At 40.9% G+C, this 6,538-nt stretch overlaps 1 protein-coding gene and 1 long non-coding RNA gene across 2 annotated transcripts in view; one reads left to right on the top strand and one right to left on the bottom strand.

The window, feature by feature from the left end:
* Positions 1 to 6,538, top strand: part of LOC139184022 (uncharacterized) — an 82,581-nt gene that overhangs the window by 57,406 nt on the left and 18,637 nt on the right. The gene's annotated exons all lie outside the window — the stretch shown is intronic.
* Positions 1 to 6,538, bottom strand: part of PRSS38 (serine protease 38) — a 32,030-nt gene that overhangs the window by 1,663 nt on the left and 23,829 nt on the right. The window lies entirely within an intron of this gene.

Consider the following 6,538-nt stretch of genomic DNA (forward strand, 5'->3'; position numbering starts at 1 on the left):
CAGCAGTGTTTGTGGTTTCTATTGAGTACACTGGCAAGGCAGTATCAGGACAGAAGCCATGGAAAAATTAGATGGTTAATAGAAGGAATAAAAAAACTCAAGGTTGGTGATCCTGGAGAAGCAATGTAGTAAAATACAGTTGGAAAATACTTTTAACTACTAAGCCAGCTAAAAATCTATCTGAGGCCTTTCACTGTGCCCACATTGGGGTAACTGGGAGTGAACTTGCCTCTACCATCAGCTAGCAGTAAACATATTTACCTAGGAGGCAATTATTTCCCATTCAACATGAGGCAGGGCACAGCTGTGGCCCCTGAGAAAACAGAACAGATGAGGTAAGGTCTGTAAGGGCCTCATCATCCTTCTTGGAGTACATTCCAGGCTGTAACATGAAGAGGCGCACAGGCAGCTGGAGTCTGCAAAGGTGGATGCCAGAATCAGGGTACGCCAGAGCGAAAGACCCCTGGGGGAGCACAGGAGGCCTTAGTGCCTGCAGTCTGCCATTGGACCCTGAGCCATGGGTACACAGTACACAATTCTACAGGAAGGGCAGAGTAGCCAGATGAGACTTCATAGTTCCCAGAGCTCACACGGGTCTAGAAGGCTGAGTTGTAACCAGTTAAGAGTGAAAAGCCTTGTGGAGCACCTGAGACATTGAATAAAGACAGTGTAGAGGTAGAAGAAAACATCCCAGTCATGTTTACACAGACGCCAAGGCCCAAGTGGAACCAGGTGGACAGAGATCCAGAATGATGAGCTCTGAAAATGATTATCACAGTACAGAGGAAGAGGTGCAACACAAAGTGGAAGGGAGAAGTCAGCTAGCTATAATTTCAATGAGCTATTCAATTGTGGGCCAGGATGCCAGTTCAGAATGCTGAGAAATCAGACAAGAGGAGGACTGCACTCACTGGTAGGTCTTTCTCCTAGGCCTTCACTAGCAGCTCATGCAATATACTTGGGGCAGAGCAAGGGACCACAGAGAGAACATCTCAGTGTAGGTGTTCAGAAGATTACCACCTACCACTGGGGACCTGAAAGAACACATTTTGCTTACCTCTCACATATGGAGCAAAGGCCTCCTACCAGTAGTGTGTGGTGGGAGGCACCACATACTCCTGTCCTCAGGGCCTGGTACAGGTGCACTATTCTGGAGGAAGAGCAGAACAGTCCCACATCCCTGGAAAATCCCAGATACCAAGACCAACAGCAGAAGCCACAACCCAGTTCAAGTTCTCACTAGCCTGAATCAGACCTTCCTCATCCTAACGGTTTAGCAGAAGAAGAGGAATGCCTGTTTTGGGGTACAGAGACTTTAGTCTTAAGTGTTCTTCTTTAATATCTGGCATTCAACCAAAAATGAAAAGATACACGCACACACATACACACACAGGTATGGGGGGAGGGGAAATAAAACACTGGACCCACTGTCAAGAGACGTAACATTGAACAGAATCAGACCCAGAGATGATTGAAACATTGAAAGTATCTGAAAGGAACTTTAAAGTAGCTATGATTAATACGTTAAAGAAATTAAGAAGTAATCAAGCATGAAAAAAAATGAAGAATTTTAAAGCAGAGATATGGAAACTATTAAAAAACAATCAATTGGGAATGCCAGAAATACACACTATCAGAAATTTTAAAATTTCTTCGACAGGTGTTTCAGCAGACTGGACAAAAATGAGGAAAGAATCAGCAAATGTGAAGATAGGTCAATAGCTATTATCCATGCTAAAATACAAAAGAAAAAGAGTGGAGAATAAAGCAAAACCTTAAGAGATGTAGGAAAATAGCAGTGTAACATATGTGGAATTAGTCCCAGAAGAAGAGAGTGTAGGGCATAAGAAATATGTGGAGATATAAAGGACAAGAATTTTCCAAGATTAAAGACTATAATAATCACAGATTCAAGAATTTCAGAGAACCCCACACCAGAATAAAACAAGTGAACATCATAGTCAGTGGAATTCCCTGATGGTCCAGTGGTTGAGACACCTCCACCGCAGGGGGCATGGGTTCGATCCTTGGTTAGGAAACTAGGATCCCGCTGGCCATATAGTGCAGCAAAAGAAAAGGGAGGAAGGAGGAACGATCACAGTCAAATGGCTGCAAAATGAAGTCAAGGAAAATCCTAAGGCAGTGAGAGTGGGAAATATTTAACACAGAGGATCAAGGATAAGAGTTACAAGTTTTTCATTAAAAACTATGCAAGTCAGAAGACAATGAATCAGACTATTGCAAAACAAAATTAAACTAGAAAACTGTCTACCCAGAAGTCTATATCTAGGGAAATTATCTGTAAAAATGAAGGTAAAATAAAGACTTGTAGTCCAACAAACAGACCTGTAGCTCATAGTCGTGCTGAAGAGAGTGTCAAATTGTACACACACTTTGGAAAATCCTTTGCAGTTTCTCAAAACTACATGAATAAGTAATCACACTGTCATGTAAGCACCCAAGAGCAATGAGAGCACATGTGCATAGAGACAGTTGTAAAAGAATGTTCATTAGAGTTTTATTCACAGGACGCCCAAACTGAAACAACACAAATGTCAGTCAACAGAAGAATAGACAAATAAACTTTGGTATTTATGTGATGAAAAGGCAAAAAGATATGACACTGAAAATGAACTCCCCAGGTGGATAAGGTGCCCAATATGCTACTGGAAAACAGTGGACAAATAGCTCCAGAAAGAATGAAGAGGCTGAGCCAAAGTGAAAACAGTGCCCAGCTGTAGATATGACTGGTGAGGGAAGTAAAGTCTGATGCTGTAAAGAACAATATTGCATAGGAACCCGGAATGTTAGGTCCATGAATCAAGGTAAGTTGGAAGTGGTAAAACAGGAGATGGCAAGAGTGAACACTGAGATTTTTAGGAATCAGTGAAATAAAATGGACTGGAATGAGTGAATTTAATTCAGATGACCATTATATCTATTACTGTGAGTAAGAATCCCTTAGAAGAAATGGAGTAGCCCTCATAGTCAACAAAAGAGTCCAAAATGCAGTTCTTGGGTGCAATCTCAAAAACGACAGAATGGTCTCTGTTTGTCTCCAAGGCAATCCATTCAATATCACAGTAATCGAAGTCTATGCCCCAGCCACTAATGCCAAGGAAGGTGAAGTTGAACGGTTCTACGATGACCTACAAGACCTCCTAGAACTAACAACAAAAGGGGTGAGATGGGGAGGGAGATAGGAGGGAGGTTCAAAAGGGAGAGGATATATGTATACCTATGGCTGATTCATGTTGAGGTTTGACAGAAAACAGCAGAATTCTGTAAAGCAATTAATCTTCAATAAAATAATAAAATTTTAAAAAGATTTCCTTTTCATCATAGGGAACTGGAATGCAAAAGTAGGAAGTCAAGGTAAATTTGGAGTAACAGCCAAATTTGACCTTGGAGAACAAAATCAAGCAGAGCAAAGGCTAACAGAGTATTGCCAAGAGAACATGCTGGTCACAGCAAAAACCCTCTTCCCACAACACAAGGGATGACTATACACATGGATATCACCAGATGGTCAATACCAAAATCAGATGGATTACATCCTTTGCAGCCGAAGATAGAGAAGCTATATACAGTCAGCAAAAACAAGACCAGGAGCTAACTGTGGCTCAGATCATGAACTCCTTATTGCAAATTTCAGGCGAAATTGAAGAAAGTAGGGAAAACCACTAAGCCATTCAGGTATGAACTAAATCAAATGCTTTACAATTATACAGGGGAAATGACAAGTAGATTCAAGGGATTAGATCTGATAGACAGAATGCCTGAAGAACTATGGACAGGGGTTTGTAAATTTATACAGGAGGTGGTGATCAAACCGAGGAAAAGGCAAAAAAGCCAAAATGGTTGTCTGAGGAGGCCTTACAAACAGTTGAGAAAAGAAGAGAAGCTAAAGGCAAAGGAGAAAAGGAAAGATATACCCATTTGAATACAGAATTCCAAAGAATAGCAAGGAGAGATAAGAAAGCCTTCTCAGTGATCAATGCAAAGAAAGAGAAAAACAATAGAATGGGAAGACGAGAGCTCTCTTCAAGAAAATTAGAGATACCAAGGGAACATTTCATGCAAAGATGGGCACAATAAAGGACAGAAATGGTATAGACCTAACAGAATCAGAAGATATTAAGAAGAGGTGGCAAGAATACACAGAAGAACTATACAAAAAAGATCTTCATGACCCAGATAACCATGATGGTGTGATCACTCACCTAGAGCCAGACATCCTGGAATGTGAAGTCAAGTGGGCCTTAGGAAGCATCACTATGAACAAAGCTAGTGGAGGTGATGGAATTCCAGTTGAGCTATTTCAGTCCTAAAAGATGATGTTGTGAAAGTGCTGCACTCAATATGCCAGCAAATTTGGAAAACTCAGCAGTGGCCACAGGACTGGAAAAGGTCAGTTTTCATTCCAATCCCAAAGAAAAGCAGTGCCAAAGAATGCTCAAACTACCGCACAATTGCACTCATCTCATATTCAAAAGCAGAGACATTACTTTGCCAACAAAGGTTCGTCTAGTCAAGGCTGTGGTTTTTCCTCTGGTCATGTATGGATGTGAGAGTTGGACTGTAAAGAAGGCTGAGTGCCGAAGAATTGATGCTTTTGAACTGTAGTGATGGAGAAGACTCTTGAGAGTCCCTTGGACTGCAAGGAGATCCAACCAGTCCATTCTGAAGGAGATCAGCCCTGGGATTTCTTTGGAAGGAATGATGCTCAAGCTGAAACTCCAGTACTTTGGCCACCTCATGTGAAGAGTTGACTCACTGGAAAAGACTCTGATGCTGGGAGGGATTGGGGGCAAGAGGAGAAGGGAACAACCCAGGATGAGATGGCTGGATGGCATCACTGACTCGATGGACGTGAGTCTCAGTGAACTCCGGGAGTTGGTGATGGACAGGGAGGCCTGGAGTGCTGCGATTCATGGGGTCACAAAGAGTTGGACATGACTGAGTGACTGATCTGATCTGATCACACACTAGTGAAGTAATGCTCAAATTCTTGAAGCTAGGCTTCAACAGTATGTGAACTTCCAGATGTTCAAGCTGGTTTTAGAAAAGGCAGAGGAACCAGAGATCAAATTGCCAAGATTCATTGGATCATTGAAAAAGCAAGAGAATTCCAGAAAAATATCTGCTTCATTGACTAGCAAAAGCTTTTTACTGTGAATCACAATAAACTGGAAAATTCTTACAGAGATGGGAATACCAGACCACCTTACTTGCCTCCTGAGAAATTTGTATGCAGGTCAAGAAGCAATAGTTAGAACTGGACATGGAACAACAGACTGGTTCCAAATTGGAAAAGAGTATGTCAAGGCTATATATTGTCATCCTGCTTATTTAACTTATATGCAGAGTACATCATGCAAAATGCCAGGCTGGATTACACACAAGCTGGAATCAAGATTTCCAGTAGAGATATAATTAACTTTAGATATTCAGATGACACCACCCTCATGGCAGAAAGCAAAAAGGAGATAAAGAGCCTCTTCATGAAAGTGAAAGAAGAGAGTGAAAAAGTTGGCTTAAAACTAAACATTCAAAGAACTACGATCATGGCATCCAGTCCCATCACTTCATGGCAAATAGATGAGGAAACAATGGAAATAATGACTGACTTTATCTTCTTGGGCTCCAAAATCACTGCAGATGGTGACTGCAGCCATGAAATTAAAAGATGCTTGCTCCTTGGAAGAAAAACTATGACAAACATACTATATTAAAAACAGGAACATTACTTTGCTGACAAAGGTCCGTCTAGTCAAAGCTATGGTTTTTCCAGTAGTCATGTATGGATGTGAGAGTTGGACTATAAAGAAAGCTAAGCGCTGAAGAATTGATGCTTTTGAACTGTGATGTTGGAGAAGACTCTTGAGAATCCCTTGGATTGCAAGGAGATCAAACCAGTCAATCCTAAAGGAAATCAATCCTGAATATTCATTGGAAGGACTGATGCTGAAGCTGTAATACTTTCCAATACTTTGGCCACCTGATGGGAAGAACTGACTCTTTGGAAAAGACCCTGATGCGGGAAAGATTGAAGGCAGGAGTAGAAGGGGATGACAGAGGACAAGATGGTTGGATGGTATCTCTGACTAAATGGACACAAGTTTAAGCAAGCTCTGGGAGATGGTGAAGGACACGGAAGCCTGGCATGCTGTAGTCCACAGGGTTGCAAATAGTTGGACATGACTGAGTGACTGAACTGAACTGAATATTCCTCAAAATAAAAAGGAACTGAAGATACAAGCAAAACACGAATAATTCTTACAGACTATATTAAGTAAAAGAGTATTCCATTTATATATAAAGTCCAAAAACATAAAACTAATGGGTAAATCACAGAAATCACAACAAAAGCTACCCTAGAAGAAAGAGCTTGGCTGCAAAGCAGTAAGAGAGCTTTTTGAGGTGATAAAAATGTTAAATGTATTGATTTGATAGTCTCAAGAATGTTTTATATAGAAACAAATAATTTTAAAAGTTAGAAAAATGATCAGAGAAGCTCTCTGAAGAATATTCAGTG

The sequence above is a fragment of the Bos indicus genome, chromosome 7, assembly GCF_029378745.1.
Source record: "Bos indicus isolate NIAB-ARS_2022 breed Sahiwal x Tharparkar chromosome 7, NIAB-ARS_B.indTharparkar_mat_pri_1.0, whole genome shotgun sequence".
Lineage (NCBI taxonomy): Eukaryota > Metazoa > Chordata > Mammalia > Artiodactyla > Bovidae > Bos > Bos indicus.